Source organism: Colobus angolensis, unplaced genomic scaffold (genome assembly GCF_000951035.1).
Source record: "Colobus angolensis palliatus isolate OR3802 unplaced genomic scaffold, Cang.pa_1.0 Scaffold431, whole genome shotgun sequence".
Lineage (NCBI taxonomy): Eukaryota > Metazoa > Chordata > Mammalia > Primates > Cercopithecidae > Colobus > Colobus angolensis.
The window spans coordinates 2,416,952-2,437,185 of NW_012117722.1; the positions used below are offsets into that span (position 1 = coordinate 2,416,952).

The 20,234-nt window shown below is 38.4% G+C and overlaps 1 protein-coding gene across 1 annotated transcript in view; it reads right to left on the reverse strand.

Annotated features, from left to right (window-relative positions):
* The window catches only part of COL19A1 (collagen, type XIX, alpha 1), a 339,364-nt gene that overhangs the window by 95,481 nt on the left and 223,649 nt on the right, over positions 1-20,234 (reverse strand). The window lies entirely within an intron of this gene.

The window sequence follows — 20,234 nt, forward strand, 5'->3', positions numbered from 1 at the left end:
CATATTTCATCCAGACCTCAAAAGCTAGGAGGAGAGAAAATATTATAGAGACCAAGTTTTTAACATGTTACTTTAGAAGATAAGACCTAGAAGGAAGATGATTAGCCAAAATCAAACAGCACCATTATACAAAGATTATTATTTTTCAAAGGGAATGAAAGCTTTGAAAAGTGGAGAAAAATTTTAAGAAGCAATCATTAGCTGTGCTCACTGATACAGATAACACCTTAGGTGTACAGAAAAGATTAATGTTGGTTAACATTTACACCAGGTGTTTCTTATGAGCAGCTTGTGATTGAAGATCTCTTCTAATATGAAACCTTTGCATTGTGCCACTAAACATAAAGGGCACAAGAATGAGGTGATGGATACTTAGAAGCAGGTTGGTATAATTCTTGAGAAAATAATGGGCCTCAGGAGTAATGGTGTTGCCTATGATTGGAAAGACAAACGATGCTGTTACCTTGCTGACACAATAACGGAGCTATTGTAAGAAGAGAATTCTTATGGCATTATACATTTTTCATGTAACTTTTCATCAGCCAGCATTGTGTAAAGAATTCTAGGTCAGTTAGAGGAAGTAATGAAGGAAGCAATCATTGAGTTGGGGGTGGGGGCTGTTACACAAAGTATCTAGCTGAGAACATGCAAGCTAAGATCTTATTCTTGAAAGTCAGGAGACATGAGGTTCCATACATATTGATCTTTCTGCAAATATATAATGAGGCAAGGAGGAATTTTAGACACAATATGTAGTAGCATTAACAGGTGGCTTAGGAGTATACGTATAGTAGGCATTCGGTGAATGTGTGTTGATGACAAGGCTGATTCAATCAAAGAACAGTGATGGAGTAGGTAAATTTAACTTCACACATATTCAATCTAGTTAAAAGACAGAGTCTTAATTATTATGGCTCTTAAATATAGCATAACAATTAATAATACAGTCTCCCAAATAGAGTAGCATAATCAGTGAAATAATAATAGCAAAGTTTTTTGTTGTTTTTTTTTGAGACAGAGTCTCACTCTGTCACCCAGGCTGGAGTGCAGTGGCATGATCTCAGCTCACTGCAACTTCTGCCTCCCAGGTTTAAGGGATTCTCGTGCCTTAGTCTCCTGAGTAGCTGAGACTACAGGCATGTGCTACCATGCCTGGCTAATTTTTGTATTTTTAGTAGAGGTAGGGTTTCACCATGTTGGCCAGGCTGGTCTCGAACTCCTGACCTCAAGTGATCCACCTGCCTTGGCCTCCCAAAGTGCTGGGATTACAGGCGTGAGCCAGTGGGCCTGACCAATAGCAAACATTTATATAGTGCTTATTATGTGCCAGGCATTATAGCAGGAGTTAACTAATTTAGTCCTTACAAGGACACATGAGGAACGTCCCATCATTCTCTCTGATTCAAAGATAAAGAAAATGAGGGTTGGAAATGTTTAACTGGTCCAAGGTCACACCGCTGGCAAGTGGTAGGGCTAATACTTAACATCAGCATTGGGCCCAAGGCCAGCTCTTGTCTACTCTACTGTCTTAACTTAAAGGCAAACTAGGCAAAAAATCACTGTTGCAGTAATTTTCTTATCATGATGATGTGTGTACCCTAGAGAATACTGGGTGATCACTCTTCTATGTTCTGTTTACTTTACTGAAATTGAAAAAAAATCAACAAAACTTGAACATAGCACTTCTGCCAAGTACTACACTCCTGCACTGTGCTTGGTGCAGGAGGTGAGAAAGTAAGCACATTACCTTTAGCTGTAGCCCTACCATGTAGTTGAGAGAGGCCCCTTTATGTGCTCCTTGTATCTCCCATCTGTGTTCATACAGTGTCTTAACCGATGTTAGGGAGACTGTCCCTGAATATTACAAAACATTTCTCCTAGTCTGTGACTGTATTCAAATGTATCCTACATTTGTTTGTAGAGGTTGGGAGAGCAGGTGGTCTGAGATACAAGAAGTGTGAAGCCTCCCAAAAGGTTCTGGGAGGTGGTAAGGAAAAGAAGCAGGAAAGCAAATGTGTGGTAGGATTTGCATAGCATAAAACAGGTAGCAGTGTAAATGAGAACAGTAAAAACAATAGAACGATAATGATTTGTAAAAAATTGGATGAAATGGGATATGATCCTTTACAGACTGGTCATCTGCAAACAGAGGATAGCTGTATTTCATAAGCAAAGTATATACTTCTCATTCAGGATCCTGATCTGGCTGCTGCTGAGCTTACCACTGGGGGTGGAGTGGGAGAACATGCGTGGCTCAGTACAGCTGCTCCCTTAAAAACAAAGGCAAGGGCACAACTCACTAAAAACAATGCCAAGAGCAATGAGGCTACAGAAAAGGTTGAACATTATCATTCAAATATTCGCAAGATTAATAAACCCATAAAAATTACTTCTACATTTTCATATGTTCTGTTTTTGTCACAAAATGTCGTATCTCCAAAGTAGTACTCAAAATGGGTTTGATTTGAAGTTTTAGGTTCTACCACTTAATCTCATCATGAGCATTTATGATGACACTTTCTTTCTCACTTTTTTAGTCACTGGGATAGTTTGTGTACCACGAATTCCAAGTTTAATGTAACAGAAATTTACAGCCAACAGTCTACCCTGCAGGCAATACTTTATACAAACTCTCCTAGTGGTCCAAAGGAACCCTTCAGAGACTGGAAAGAGGCACCAATTAGAGTCTTCTGGAAGTCCCCTCTACTCTGACTATAGACAGTGAGGCAGTGTCTCACTTGGTTGCTCTAAAGCTGTCAAAGATAGTGGTCATAAATAAGCTCTATGCATTTAAATGGCAAAAGCAACTCTGTTTACAATTGGAAAACAACCTTGGGGTTTCAGAATTGGTGGCTATCCTACCAGCCACATCCCAAGAAATGTGCTATTTTTCTATCTTCTATTCTGGTAGGAAACATGGCTGGAGAAGATCCAAGGAGTTGCTTCCAAGTTTAGCAAGAATTGTCTATCTTGCAGACTGTCAACTCCAAGAAAGAAGTTAAAGACTTGCGGTAAGTGACAGATCTCTTGGCATCACATGGTGTTGTAGATGCTCTAGGGTAGTTGACAGAATCCTTTCTCTAAGGTTTGCATTTACAAGGACCCATCAAAAGACACTTAGATGACCCAGGCCCAGTGGTGAAGAGAGGCCAACTGCAGAGGGTATGTCAGCCTTGGCTAATGCTCTTAGGAGCTCTACTTGGAAAAGTGGTTAAAGGTTTATGGAAAGGAAAAATGTTCCAATATCTTGATTATAATAATGACCCACAACATGGTTGTACACAAGTCGTGGCTATACAATGTCTACCTTTTATGGAGATTTGCTTTACTCTATTTGTATGGGATTGGGAGACATAGGACATCTGGATTAATGTGGTGAGTATACAATTACAGAGCAGCTAAAAAATGCTAATGAACTCCAGGGAGAAACAACTGTTCAGAACCCAACTGTACTGATTCATAATTATCTGAGAGGCCTATAAACCTGGTGTGGATAGAGATCCTGATGTCGTTTCTTACTGCAAAGAACTACAGCAGGTGTGATAAAGTGAATTAAAGCTATATTCAATTTGGGAAGTATATACTCTCAGCAATAGTTCTAGCAGCTTTTAAATAGTTTTTGGCTTAAATCTTGCTGGAGGTGGAAAACAGAAATACCATGATGTCTGCCACCGGACTTGTCAGACGCATAGTGTAAAAATGATGAGCTATTTGCATGATCATTCCCTTAGTAGATTTCAGTTTTGGCTGCACATCCCAAAGTTTAGAAGTTGGGAAGAGTTCTCTGTTAAAAACCATAATCCTTAGTCCTAGTCTTAGCTGTATTTTCACTTTTTAGCCAATTCACCAGGTATGCTCAGCTTAAAGAGCAATATTTTTGCCTTTTTTTGCCTCACTGTTCTTTGCCATAAGCTGTCTGTTCAAGTCAGAGCTTGAGCCTTCTGATTCGACTTCAGCACAGCCTGCACACTGTGAATCAGGGTCTCTGTGGCTCCTTACTCAAATCCCCTGCTCACTTTCTGATCCTCAATCCTGAACTCTTTTCCTTTCTCCCTTATCTTTGAAAGTACCCTGTACCTCTTCATCTCTGTTGACTGAGTCTCCCTGAGCCATCTGGATGCCACTTATAGCTCTTCAGTCTCCTATTGGAAGCATTTTTCAGGATTCAAAAATACATATTTTCAGGTTACATACAACTGCTTTTGGCCCTGTGGGTTTTCAATTAAATTCAAGAACAATCTTTGAAATACCAAAAACCTCTGTGAAGGAAGTTGTACTAACCAACGCTCTTCAGAAGTGCTAAAAAATAGCTTTTCTGTAAGAACAGATAGAATGCTTGTTGGAAAATCCTTTGGACTAATTTTCAAGAAACCTTTCCAGTGTTCTAATGGCTTGTAAAAAAGTAGAGATCAGTAATTATTTTTCCCTTTGTATTCAAGAAAAAAAAAAAAAGCAGTCATTAGGAAGCCTAAATTCAGACATAGGAATGGTGAGATGAAGCAATAATAATGGTTGGAAAAGGTAATGTCAAATGAGTTTTTCTCTCATTTATGTTTCCGTCTATAACACATTATACATAACTTAGTAAAGCACATTTACATTGAGTATAGTGGCTTATGTACATGCTTCTATTCCCAGTTACAACAAAATCTTTTTGAGGGCAAGGAGTTTTCATCCTTTCTTTTTTCTTTTTTTTTTTTTTTGAGACGGAGTCTCGCTCTGTCACCCAGGTTGGAGTGCAGTGGCACCATCTTGGCTCACTGCAAGCTCCACCTCCCAGGTTCACGCCATTCTCCTGCCTCAGCCTCCCGAGTAGCTGGGACTACAGGCGCCTGCCACCACGCCTGGCTAATTTTTTTGTATTTTTAGTAGAGACGGGGTTTCACCGGGTTAGCCAGGTTGGTCTCTATCTCCTGACCTCGTGATCCGCCCGCCTCGGCATCCCAAAGTGCTGGGATTACAGGCACGAGCCTTTTAACCTCATTACAATACAGTCTGCAGTATCTCTCCCCCATCACCAGCACCAAATGTTTATTGAATTTGGTAGAATCATTGCTTTTATAAGAAAAAGTCTGTGGAGAAAGCCAAGTTTTTGCTTGTTGGTTTTCGTTTTAGTTAGATATAGTATCAAACAGAGCAAAGGGCTTGCTGCTTCCAAATTTATAGAAGACAAGACCAAAAGATTTAGATTAACTTAAGAATGTGGCTACTTAATTGAAAGCATAGCTATAGTGAGCTCCAGTTAAGTAGAAAAGAGCTCATTGATGGATTTTTGGACCAGAATTACAACATATAAAGTTGTAAAGTAACTCTGGAGAAAAAAACCATAATGTTCTTCAGATAGAAAATATTTGAGGACTCAATTTCTTTTTTTTAAAAAAATTACCCATCCTTCTCTGTCTTAATATTTGCTCAAATCTCTTGGGGTTTAATTACATAAATTAAGCAGTTATAATTGTAATGGCTTTTTTTTTTTCTGAGAATGCCTCTGCTATGAATTTTTAGTGATTAAAGGGACGCCAACACCTCCTCCCCACCAAAAAGAAAAACAAAACACCAAAACACAAAACACAACAATTAGTAGAAACTCTTGAACTATAAAATGTGATTCCTAAAGCCAAGAGCAGATTCAGTGAGTATTTATATTATTTTTATATTTCAATATAGAGACCTCAAGCTCACATACTTGGGTTTAAATGGGTCACCCTAGGGAACATGGGTGGGCCAGATATAGGTGAAACGTAAAGTTTCCTGGGAGGAGGTCTTTTTCCTTCAAATATCTTGCCTACGCTCCAGGTTATGCCCAAAATGTCCTAAAGCAAGTCTTATTTTTTTTTTTTGGTGTTAGGTTTTATTGCCAGATCAAATGCAAATGTTCCTAGGAGATATAATACTAATGGTTCATGTTTTCACAACTCTGGATAATTCTAAAAGTATTTTCACTTATATTTTCTTGGGTGGTAGGGTAATGTGACTGTAAAATGCATTATCTTATTTGATTCTTATAATAACCAATTGAAGTGGGTACTATTATATTTTCCATTTAACAGATGGGAAAACCAAGAGATTTTTCCCCAAACCACATGAATGGTTGAACGAAGTCCAAAATCATTCCATTCTAATAGATTCATGTGAATTGTTCATTACATATTTCCCAAGAGCAAGGTGGGTAGGACAGAAAAGGAGAATAAAGGGATGGCCCTTGTGGGCTAAGGACAGAAGAAGACAGCACCAAGGAGGAAAGGGTGGCCCGGGACTCTACAGACTACGTCTCTGCCTCCACCACCATTAGGCTGAGGGCTTTAACTTTCTGGAAAGAGGCTTTGAGAAATGACTTGTGAGCCAAGTCTTCAGGTTAACTTGGACTGTAAGTGGTGAGGACTCAAATGGAAATAAGCTCAGGGAAAATTCATATTTCAGTGCTAATCTGAAGGATCTGTTTCATTCATTGGTCAACACAAAAGAATACAGTTATGCAACTTGAATGCTCTCAATTTAAAAGAGATGTTTTCAAGTGCATTTGTTCACATTGAAAATAGAATCTAATGAGTTTTTCCAGATGATGAATATGTATATGCATATATTTAGGCCAACATTCTTAGACGGATGAAGTTTCTCTATAAATACTTTAACAGAGGAAAATAGGAAGGAGGGGAGCAAAGCAGATAGAAGAAAAATTTACATGCAGGTGATAATAAAAGAGAAAAAATAACCCTTTTGCCTTGGAAATGGTAGGTCCTAAATCCTGGGAAAGAAAGACAAAAACAATGAGAAGATGGCAAATAATGATTAAATGAGGATAATGATAACAAAAATATTAATAGATAACAATAGTTACCATTTGAAAGTGACAACTGTGTGGCAGGTACATACATTATTGCATTTAGCTCTTACAGTAATCCAGTGAGGTGGTGTTTCCTTATTTTACACATAACAAAAGACTAAATATCTGACTCAAGATCATATAAATAGTAGACAAGAGCTAGATTTCAACTCAGGTCTGTCTGACCCCATGGCCTTGATCTTTTAACTCTTTCCTTTAAACCACCTCACAGTGAGGATGATGGGAAAATAAAATACCAATCATCTTAAAGCTGGTTTTTAAAAAATCGAGCAGGGCATTGTGTGGTGAAAGACCACAGGATTAATGAGATACACAATCACTAAGGGCCAAGCAAAGAAGGGTCTGAGACTTGGTATAGATATGCCTTTTGAAAGGGCCAGGCACAGTGGCTCACGCCTGCAATGCTAGCACTTTGGGAGGCTGAGACAGGCAGATTGCTTGAGTTCAGGAGTTTGAGGCCAGCCTGGGCAACATGGTGAAACCCTGTCTCTACTAAAATACAAAAAATTAGCAGGGCATGGTAGCATGCGCCTGTAGTCCCAGCTACTCAGGAGGCTGAGGCAGGAGAATTGCTTGAACCTGGGAGGCAGAGGTTGCAGTTAGCTGAGATCACACCACTGCACTTCAGCCTGAAAGACAGAGAAAGACTCCATCTCAAAAAAAGAAAAAAAAAAAAAAAGACTTGGATGACAAGTAGAGTCAAGACGAAAGTGACCAGAATGGGAGGAGGGTAAGGATAAGAGAGAGGAACAACACGGAGACACAGGGAAGTTCAAAATCATGGAGGGCTTCTATTAGAACAAGAGCAGGAGAAAGAAACGAGCAGCATTAGGCTGAGAAGGAAAAGGAAGGAAGTCAGCAATCTCAATCAGCATCTTAAATAACTTTTGAGGTTTCAATAACGCTGAATGAAGGCTAAGGAACCTTAGCACTTATAAGATGGTGGAAGAAAAGAAAAAATAAATATAATCAAAGGAGGTGGAAAAAATACTAGTTAATCAAGAGAGTATATTGCTTGGGGATGATTTTGGTGCACAGAAACTCCAATGAGCATGAAATTGCAGTGGAGAACAGTTGTGGGAAAGTTGTCACACTCAGGGAAAATGAAATATCCTTCACTTAAGACTACAATAGTGCCATTGTATTCTGTTGTGGAAGAGATATTGTGTATTAGCATTGCAGGAGTCTGAAGAATTTAAGTGATACAGTACAATGGTTTAAGCATTCATCAAGGACATCTTTTGGGAATTTCCCCTACAAAAGATAATAACAGTTTAGTTGGAAGCTGGCAGCGACACACTTATTCTTGGTAAATGTCTGAAAATTCTGAGCAGTGCTGTGATCCATGATCTTGTCTTGTCTGACTAGTTTTTCCCCCACGTTGGCATATACTGGCACCATACCTTGAAAGATCTATAGCTCCTAAGTGTCTCAGTCTAAGATATTGCTAGCATCCCTGGTTCACAAGTTCAGAGGCAGTGCGATTAACAGGTGAAGGATTGCAGCAAAGGCAGCTCTGGATCTTGAATGAGAATTTTTCACATCTGCCACTTTGGACATTTTTCAAACTCATTCCCTCGTGTATTCCAGGAAAGTGCTCACTTGAGCTGGGCTTGTCTGCTTCTGGCCTGCATACTGAGCTGTGTAATTGAGGGAACTCAAGCATAGGCCATTTATGGTTGTATGAATAAGCAAAATACTCAATATGTGATCTGATTGTTTTCCAAAATTGCACAGTCCCTGGTTTCACTTGTCATTTTGGAACAGAAGTGGGAGGATGAGACTGTGACAGTGAACGCATTCAATGGGTATGATTAACCCATTTCATAAAAGCAGATTTTCTAAATTATGCTAGGAAGCTTGCACACTTTTTAACACTTTGTTTCCCAAGGCAGAAAAAAATATCTTTAAAGGTGCTTATTTCCCCATATATCAATCTAATTGGTGTAAAGCCCACTGCCTTATTGATAGAGTGGGACATTTTGACTGATTTCTATGGCATGATAGTTAGAAAAAAAAATGATTCCTCCCCTAATGCTGCCATTCTGCTTATCCATCCATAAAATGTTTCATACTCATCTCTCCTCAGTACGTCCTAAAAAAGGAAAAATATTATTTGTCAGTGTCCTGCAATATAAGGAGCAGCAGGAATCTTTAGAGTGCCTTGCCACCCACAGATGTAACATCAATGACCCAGTACAAGGTGATAAAAGCCACAGGGGCATGAAAACTAGCAAGGAGGGGAATGTGTGAAACAAATTATTTGTATCCAGTGGTGTCCTCAAAAGATCACCACCAACAAAAATCATACCTTAGGAACAACTGTGCCTCCATTCCCTTGTCTGACCCCAGGAATTTTTCAATATGCCACCAAAATCTGGAGGAAAGTTGGCTTACATGGACCCCACAGGCAGCCTGCACCTATGAATGCTTTGAGTTTCCATTTACTGTAGTTAGGTGATAACATTCATTCTCTTCAAAAGCGTTGGTAGAATGACACCTCTTCCTGAGTTGAGAAAATGCAAGTTCCAAGGCACACTGCTGGGACTTAAGATAAGCAGGCTGGTGGCACTGGCGTATACACTGCCAAGTTACATAGAGGCCAAGAGCGTGTGCACAACTCAAATAGCTGGGGACATTCTGGACAGCTCTGGAATAATTGGGTGATTGTGGTCTTCCCTTTCAACTCAAATGTGTGATGTTAAGATTTCTCCCTTATCTGTAGGTTGTACTAATGATAAATCTACAAATGACAATTCTTGGCTCAACTGAACCCCATGGTTATAGAGAGCATGCTCATGAAAGTTCTAAAAAATAGTTAATAATTTTAGTTTTAAAACATGTGGCCCCATTCCACAAAGGATTTCAGTCAAAGGAGAAGATACTGATGATATCAGCCAGTGAAGAAGTAATCAGTGATATGAACTGTTACTAATCCCATAAAATGTTTTTCCTGTTTCTTAAAATGAATTTGAACTATTCTAAGCATGCTGAAGAGTACAGAAAATAATATAAATTCCAATGAGTCCACAATCCTGTGTCATCAAATATTAACAATTTTGCCATATCTGCTTTGGGTATTTTTACTTTTTCATGAATTCATTGCAGACACAGCTGAAGACTCTTCAAATCTTATTTTCTGCCAACTTTTCTTCCATGTTTTAGGTCCCACAGACAATGCTGAAAACTTGTTGCTTCTCTAGTTACATAATTTCTGTCAGTCTTTCCTCTGATCATACTAAGCTATAGTTACTGATGTGCAGAGAAAACTGACTGCACAAATTGAGCTGAGCCCCTTATTCGTCAGGACCCAGAATTTTCTTATTAAATGAAAATAATCTCTTCTTGCCTACCTTGCAAAGTTATATGGCAGTAAAATTAAATACAGTATGGAGATCCTCTTGGAAACTATGTCATCAAATGCAAACTACAAGATTATTTAGGAGACAAATCTCCCTTTCTGAAAATTAAGGTTCTAATAAATCTGATTGGTCTTTGACTTCTCAAACCTTAATGTTTACCTGACGCAAAGAAATGATGTTTAATCCAGGCACTATCACAACTAATTACAAGTTTGGAGACCACAGATCAAGGATTTCAAATATTCTGTCTCACCATTGCTGTAAATAACACGTCAGTCCAGATGTCTTAATAGTTGATTTCAAGAACATAACACAAGATGAAACAGGCAGTCAGGGACTGTACAAATATAATATTCTTTTCAACCATAATGTATGTTACCACTAGTAGTAAAAAACATAGGAAGTCGGAAAGTGAGTAAAAATGTCCTGCTGCTGTCCATAGGGAAAGAAAAAGAATAATAATTAGAAAATAAAACTTGAGAGCTAGTTTTCAAAATCTCAACCTGATACCCCCAGCTGCCTCACATGCATGTCTACGTATTCTGTGGTCATACAAGGTGACACTGGAATTTTAGCAATGTTGGGAACAGCTGTTTTGTCTGGGACCATTACCCCCATGAGGGACAAGTGGCAATAAACACGATTAGCCATGTCTCCATTTTATAGGTCTTATGTGTCTATATTTTTAAATCTGAGAAAGTGTTATCTTACTTTTTTTTAAGAAATGAAATTCCTATTCCCATTGACTCAAATTGTTAGGTTCATTTTCTCTGAAGATATTACATTGCACAGACTTTAGTCATTTAATAGACAGAAGAGATTGTGGTTCTCTTGCTGAAAGGAAAACTGAGAAACATGACAAAGCCCTGATCAGTTCAAAGCTTCAAGAAGGGATGTTAAGAATTTGAATTGGATTCCTATTGATACATGATGAGCTTCAAAATGCATGTAGTCACATTCAAGGTATTTTGAGGGTATTTTAACAAGTAATCAAATGTTTCATTGACACAGTTTTTGTCATCTGCTTTATTCAGCAGTCCAAAAACGTGTTTCGAGACACTAAATTGTTTTAGAGGTGGATCTTACTATATACTGGAAATAATAATTTTGCACTTTCAGTTTTCAGTGCATAGTAAATGAAGTTGGAGACGGAAGATACTCCAGTTGAGAACAGTGATGGTAACGGGGCCCGAGTGCTGGAAGGACCTAGTCCTGTGGTGTTTTGAAGGCATGTATTTTCATTGCCACAACTGTTCAGCTGGCTTAGCCTACAGCCTAACAGACAGGAAACATCAGATTTAGCCGTGGGGAAAAAGAAAAGACTTAGATGTGACGAAATTCTCCATCTCTAACGACCAATGTGATATCTAGTGGATTCAGTCAAGACTGAAATTAAATGGGCTACAATCAAACCTTTGTCAATTTTCTTGTTTTCTCTCAGCAAACAAGCCTATTCCCTGTCTACTCAAAGACTAAAGATGATGGGCTAAAAATAATATTACCTTCAGAATAATTTATTTGAATCAGCAGGAACAGTAATTTCATCACATAAAAAAAAAAAACCACTGCAGACACACACACACACACACACACACACACACAGTTATAAAAGGGAGATATAACCGGTTATTTCATGGCTACTTGTATCTCTCCAGCTGCCCTACCCGCCAACCCTTCTCTTCTATTCTTAGAAGGCCCCATGTGATGAAGCCATTCAGCTCCCAAATCTTTTCTGGCACTATTCTTTTCTTAGCTCCTTTATTGTTTATTGAATACATCAAGCTTTCCCCCACCTGAAGCCCTTTGCAAGTCCTGATATTTCTGTTCAGAAAGTTCTTGCTCTGGCCCTCACATGGCCAGCTCCTTCTCAAGGAATGTCTTCTGCTCAGAGACACCTCCCTGGACCACCTCAATGAGATGGTAATAAGAAGAACATTTCCTCCTTCCAAATCATTATCACATTATCCAGTTTGTTCCCCCCATAGCACTTCACTCTAAACTGAAATTGTTTTGTCTATTTATTTAACTGCTTATTAACCATTGGTGTACTGCCTTACCACAGAGAGTAAGTTATAAAGAAAGGCAGAGACCTTATCTGTAGTTTGTTGTTGCTTTGTGTTTTTAACTACCGTATATTCAATGTTTGTAATAGTGATTAATACATGGTCGATAGCCCATAAATATTTGTTTAGTAAATGAATTAAATTTTACACCCTAAATTTACTCTTTTAACTGTGCAAACTGATGTTTAATTATAACTTTCAGGACTGTGCAATGATTCATGCTTTAAAGGTAGAAGTTCTACATTGAAGTTAAAATTAAAACAGAAACATGAATGTACATGTTTTAAATCAGACTTGTTTTAGAAAAGAAGCATACATTTTATTGGAGTAAGCTCCTACAAAATTAATACTGCAGAGTTTTATTGGTATTGTACAACAGAAGGGCATTTTAGAGATCAATGAAGTAGGTATGGATTTTCACCTCAAAAGAGCATCAAGTTGACATTGAAAATGACTGCTGATGAAATAGCATTTATATTTAAATTTTAAGGTAAGCATAAATGCAACAAAATCCTCAAAATAATTTTTAAAAAATCATATGGATTTATAATAAACTTCAAACATCGAAAAATTTCCACTCGCCTGACATCCTTCAAAGAGCTATAGTCATTCTTTGACTAGAGCTTTTCCAACGGAACAGTAGATGGAGCTGCTGCCCCATGTTACACACTTTTTTGAATTTCTGCTTCCAACCTAAATTGCTATGCACACAAATGTGACAAATGGAGCCCACTGCTCAATTCTCATACTGCAATAATGAAACAATGCATAAAAACAATACCAGAAGGAAAAAAAATGAAAGAAAATAAAAAGCCTTGCCTGTAACAGAAAGAAATAATAACACATTTGAAAATTAATGTGGTTTTTAATAAACGCTTTTTCCAGCAATGATGAATGAGAAGTAATGTCAAATGGGTGGGCTAATACCTACTTCCTTTAATGGTTCATTAGTTAAATTCTCCCACTTTCTCTCCTGCTTCGCCTCATTTCCAGCTGCTTTCCTCTCTTTTCTAAAGAAACTAGAAACCAGAATACTTTGAAATAAACGAAGGCATTCCAAGTCTTGAGACTTTCCAAGTCTCATTATCATAACATAAGTCTATTACTTTCTGTTGCTTATGCTACTCAGATAACTGGAAGGCTTTTTAAAAAGACAAGCTTTTATTGGAGTGTGAGGAAGGACAGTTGAGACTTAGAGAACATCACAACTAATAAAATGCAACAGCTCAGATGGTAAAGGAACAAGCACCACAAGCAAGAAGAGGCTGCAAATCTCAGGGGAAGAAGCATCACTGACTCTTTAGACCTGATTGTTATTGTTACCTAATTGCGAATAACTTTGGATCTCTTCATGAGTGGATTTATGTATCTAGAATAAGCGTGCCATATGCAAAGTGATCTTTTATTTCCGCAATTGACTGATAGACATTCAAATTTCTGTTAACTAGATTTTTGGAAAACTGTAAAGAGAGAAAAGAAGTGTTGGTCTAATTACTGATTGAAGACAATCTCTTCTATCTACAGTGTGAATGGGTGTTCAGAATAATAACAGTGGAACTAACTTACATTTAGATAGAGCTTTACATTTAGAAGAAAGTTCTTTCACATCCATGGCATTGGGCCCTTGTAGCCACTGTGGGAAAAAGCAGGTGGGGTAGGTGCTATTATTTCAAATTTACAGAAAAGAAAATGGAGACAAGGAAATATCAAGAAAATTGTTCCGGACAGGCTAGTGAGGAAAAGCACTAAGTTCCTCACTGCCATCCTATGCTATCCTATACCATCTCACTGTCTGGAGTCAGCACAGTGCCATTCATTGCCATGGCAAAATCAAACACTGTTCTATGTATGATGTTTGAAGAAGACTAATCTTAGTTGAATTGTAAACTAGAAGCTTGTCTTTCACACCTGTAGTCTGGCAGAACAAAGGTTTAGGGATCAGTTCCTGTGTTTCAATTCTGTCTTCTCTGCTTGTGTCAGCTTGGGTAAGTTACTTGACATTTCCAAGTATCATTTACCTCATTATAAAATGAAGATAATTTCTACTTTTCAAGAGAGTTGTAAGGATTCCCTAAGACACTGGAAATACAGTACTTAATGCAGAGCTAGTGATGGTAATAAATTCTCCTTGTCTGCTTCATCCATCTCTCCTCTGAACCTGTTTCCTCAGATGTTAGTGCTATTTCCTTCCCGTGGGAGATGCTTAGCCCTCTCATACTGAAAAACGGTTCTCAGTTGTAATCTTTATGTATTGAAATAAATCCAAGAGATCTCTATGTAATAGTTCCCCTCCAGTGAAGACTACTTGTTTAGGACAAGATGGCAGAAGTTATTTGGGAGACTTTGGGAGCTTTTTCCTTTGCATAGGTAAGATCAGCTCTGGTTTTTAACAAGAAATTGGACAAATACTTTACAAAAATACATGTGGCTAAGTCTGTTAACCAGGTTAGTCACTGCTCAATGACAAGCACTCTGAATAAGAACAGTTTCATTATATGCATATTGCATGTGTATAAATATCAAATAAGTCTTTCCTAAAGACACAAAAATTTGCTATTGAATATGGGGAGCTAAATTGGAGTGATATATATGACTTTCCATGAAACACTGATTCACAAAGATAATTTAATAATGCTAGTTTAATAAAACTACTGTTAGTAAATTTCCCATTATTAGAAATCTTTTTTCCGTAGGATATAAAATATCTCAGGGGACAAAACGTTGTCCTCTTACACACACAAACACACACACGCACACACACACACACACACACACACACAAACACATACACTTAGCCAGTTGTAGGAAATTTTCTTAGTAAACAAGTTGTCCTTTTGGTGCAAACTTTCATAAGAAAGTGAGAATATACAAATTTGGCTTCAGAACAAATAATCAAGTAGAAGGACTCGTTAAAACACTTTAATTATTTGAATTGCTTCAGGCCATCAGAGACTTAGATTCCTTTCAATTCAATTTCCTTTCAATTCAAGATTTTTAAAGTCTTCACTGACACTCCCCTAAATAACAACACTACGTTTGATTTCAGAAACATCTTAAACCCCCAAAGGGAAGCACATTTTCTTATAAAGTATGCTGTTATTAAAAAAATAAAAAAATTCATGCCTCCTGGTAATTCTTATTCCTTTGTTCTTTGCCATCACACTGACTAGAATAAAGTCTCCCTCCAACTTTCCCAAAGACTAATTGCTCAAACATAATGTTTAAATTACATAAAATATTCACTTGTTTGAGGGATATTACATAGTATTTAATTACTGTTTGATAAGGAGACAAAATTAAAATTTTTAAAAAATACATTTCACATTGTCATAAGATATTCTAACACATGCTTCAGGATCCTCACATACTGGCCACTGCGGTGAGGCATACACTAACTCCAATAACAATTAGAAAAATTGTAGGTCCTACCAACCCATCTCTTGTTCTCTTCTTGCCTTCCTTCTTGCTATGAAGTAGGGTGCATGTCACAAAGGGTCCAATGTTGGAAAAGACAAATAAATGAAAAACAACAATGTTTTGATCTAAAAATGTCCACAATTAAGGGGGAACATCTCTTAAGCTATTTGTAAATTGTAATAAAATACAAATAGCTCTGGGACATCCTAAGAGATAACAAGTGCTCTGCTGATACTTTTAAAATAGTGAATACCGGCCAGGCGTGGTGGCTCACACCTGTAATCCCAGCACTTTGGGAGGCTGAGGCGGGCGGATCATGAGGTCAAGACATCAAGACCATCCTGGCCAACATGGTAAAACCCTGTCTCTACTAAAAATACAAAAATTAGCTGGGTGTGGTGGTGGGCACCTGTAGTCCCAGCTGCTCGGGAGGCTGAGACTAGAGAATTGCTTGAATCTGGGAGGCAGAGGGTGCAGTGAGCCAAGATCATGCCACCAAAGTAAATACTTCGTCTTCTGCATAGATTTTTCCTAATTTTTCTAACAAATTGGGTATTTTGTTATATTTAAAAAGTTAATAAGCCACTTTTTTCAAATACTATGTTCCCAGGATTTAATGAACACTGTGTGTCAGACCTATAGCTGAGTTTAAGTTCTAAATCTATACTTGAAATAAAATAAGCTCCTCTCTCCTCCAAACACTCTGGCAATAAAGTAAAGTCTGTGGAATTGAATATTATAAATCCTATCATACAGTCGCATGGTTTTTAATCTTCTGAACTCTTCAGTAAACTCATTTGATCTGTAGTTGAGAACTCATTCCAGAATTTGGTGTAATCCTCTTCTCTCCTAGACATTTGGCAAGCTTGTCATAAAGGTCTTCAACATTCAAATTCTTCCTTTGAGACAACAATTATCCTGTCTTAAAAGCAGCACCATAGGTTTAGAAAACCACACAAAGGTCTAATCTTGCCTGTTAGCATTCACTAGCTTTTCTTCTTTAAAGCACAAAACAATTATTTTAAAGATCTTACAATGTGTTCTCTGTTTTGTCTAAAAATTTGAAATAAAAATCAACAAAACTGATTCCTTTCAAGACTAGATGCTAGTACACTGATAGGGCTTGGCTCTGTGTCCCCAAGCAAATCTCATGTTAAATTGTAATCTCCAGTGTTAGGGGAGGAACCTGGCAGGAGGTGATTGGGTCATAAGGGTGGTTTCTAATGGTTTAGCACCATCCCCCTAGTGCTGTCTTGTGAGTGAATTCTCACGAGATTAGGTTGTTTAAAGTGCACTTCCCCCTTCACACTCGCTCTCTCCTGCTGCCATGTGAAGATGTGCTTGCTTCCCCTTCTCCCTTCTGCCATGACTGGGAGTTTCCTGAGACCTCCCCAGCCATGCCTCCTGTACAGCCTGTGGAATTGTGAGTCAAATAAGCCTCTTTTCTTTATAAATTATCCAGTCTCGGGTAGTTCTTCATAGCAGTGTGAGAATAGACTAATGCAGATATCCGGCTCATACTTCCTCACTCCATCATCCCCCCAATCTGCCTTTATATAATAAATATCAATTGGCCCCAATGCACTGTTAATAGGACAATCCACTAGAATGGCTACAGTGAAATGAAATCAATGACAGGACAGTAATCATGTTCGTTTTTGGCAGGTGAGCACATCCTAAGAGATTCCTAAGGTACTGGGTTGAGGCCCTCTAGTGGTGGTGCAGAGTGTTTTTTGGTCTTCAGAAGGTCATTTACCTGGTCTTAATTTTTTTTGTCTACAAAACATATTCATTTGTTACTCAGTCATTAAATAAACAATAATCACATGCTATAGGCCAGAGACTGTTCTAAGCAATGGTGGGAAAATAGAGGTTCAAAAAAGTCACGGTGCAGTGGTCAGACAGATGAGGAAAATAAGAGTCCAAAGCAATGTGCTATATCTATAGGAGGTGTAACATAAATGGGAGGAAACCTCAAATGCTGAGAGCACTGGCAAAGGCTCTATAGGAGAAATGTTTGAGCTGAGTCATGAAGATACAGAGAAGCACATACAGGCCTATTGGAGAACATTTGCAAGTCATAGCATTTTTGAAACAGTAAGGGAAGATGTTGCGGGAAGTCAGGGACCCCGAAGGGAGGGACCAGCTGAATCCGCGGCAGAAGAATATAAATTGTGAAGATTTCATGGACATTTATTAGTTCCCCAAATTAATACTTTTATAATTTCTTACATCTGTCTTTACTGTAATCTCTGAACATAAATTGTGAAGATTTCATGGACACTTATCACTTTCCCAATGAATACCCCTGTGATTTCCTATGCTTGTCTTTACTTTAATCTCTTAATCCCGTCATCTTTGTAAGTTGAGGAGGATGAATGTTGCCTCAGGACCCTGTGATTGTGTCAACTGCACAAATTGTTTGTAGAGCACGTGTGTTTGAATATGAAATCTGGGCATCTTTAAAAAAGAACCGGATAACAAACAGCAATGTTCAGGGAACAAGAGAGGTAACTTTGAACTGGCCGTCAGTGAGCCAGATGGAAACAGAGCTATATTCCTCTTCTTTCATAAGCAAATAGGAGAAATATCACTGAATTCTTTTTCTCAGCAAGGAACATCCCTGAGAAAGAGAATGTGCCCTGAAGGTAGGCCTATAGACGGTCCCTTTTTAAGGCGTCCCGTCTTTTATGGCCGAAGCCCATGGGATGAAATAAGCCCTGGTCTACTATAGCGATCCCAGGCTTACTAGGATGGGAAAATTCCCACCTAGTAAATTTTGGTCAGACAGGTTGTCTGCTGTCAAACCCTGTTTCCTGATAAGATGTTATCAAAGACAATGCGTGCCCGAAACTTCATTAGCAATTTTAATTTCTCCTCATCCGGTGATCCTGTGATCTCACCCTGCCTCCATTTGCTTTGTGATATTTTATTACCTTGTGAAGTATGTGATCTCTGTGACCCACACCCTATTCCCGCACTCCCTCCCCTTTTGAAAATCGCTAATAAAAACTTGCTGGTTTTACAGCTACGGGAACATCATGGATCCTGCCGACATGTGACGTCTCCCCCGGACCCCCAGCTTTAAATTTCTCTCTCTTGTGCTCTTTCCCTTTATTTCTCAACCCAACCGAGACATTTAGGAAATAGAAAAGAACCCATGTTAAACATCGGGAGCGGGATCTCCCGATAGGAAGATTATTGATTACAAAAGAAGGAAGGGCATAGAGGAGGATAGGCCAAGGCAGGTAAAAGGCAAACCATGAAGGGCCCAGAATGGCATGTAGAGGATGTGGAATCCATCTGTCTTGAAGAAAAGAGAAGCGATTGAGGAATTTAAAATCAAATAGTTTTAAGCTGTTAGAGAATTCTAAGCCATCCAAGCCCACCTGGATGCTGTCATGATTTAGAGGTTTTACTCCACTTGGAGAAGGTAGAGGCAATGAGACCAGCTCTCAGATGACTTCAAATATATAGGTTCAAATTGACAAAGGTCTAAACTAAGGCAGTGACAGTGAAGACAGAGAGGATTTGTGGGCTGCAGCGATGTAGAAATGATATGATTTAGAGACTGTTTAGATGAGGAGGAGGAAGAAGAAAAAAAATCTAGGATTATTTTTAGAGATTAGTTTTGGACATTATACTTTTGTGGTAACCAGGAGACTTCCACGTGGAGATACTAAAAAATAATGGGATGTACCAGCCTGGAACTCAGGAACAGTGTCTGAGTTGAAATAAAAAAACTGGTATTCATTAATCCATCCAGCATATAGGGGGCAGAAGAAAAGCTGTTAATGGAGACAAAAAGATGGCCCCAGGCATAGGAGAAAAAACCCAGTGTCGCTAAACCAAGAGAATAGGGAGTTTCAAGGAGAGAGCAGTCAATGCTATACATTCCTGTGTAGCAGTAAGGTAAGATGAAGCCTGAAAAGTGCTCAGGGAATCTGTGATGCAGAGATTGTTGGGACCACAGAGAGTGCAGTGTCAATGGAGCAGCTTGGACATAAACCAGACTCTCATAGGCTGCAGAGTTACCAGAACTACAAGAAATTAAATACTTTTTTTTTTTTTTCTAGAAGCTCGGGGTAAAGGATCCAGATAAACTAACTGGTTAGATGATCTTTACAGCACTTTTTACCAAACCATGAAATTATACTAACAAAATAGTTTCATATCAAGAAAAGTGGATATGTTTCCCCAGATGTCTGATTTTCTAACAGCCTGGATGTTAAGAAATCGAGAAGATGGAGTTCAGGTAGGTTCAGAACAGGATTCATCTGTCTGGACACTTGGCTTGGGATGTTCAAGCAGACACTACTGTTATTGCCATCTGTGTAATAAACAAGTGGGTGAGGTGTGTGGATGATTACCAGCCTCCCTCATCTCTTGGTTTGTGGTGATGATGGCATTAGGAATATAGAGACTATGAACTACTCATCCAAACGCTGAAACCAGTCATTCTAAACAGTAGAAAGAAGGAAATCATTATCTACAGGGGAGTAAAATAATCCGTAGGTAAACACACAGAAATAGTGACTTTTTTTTTTT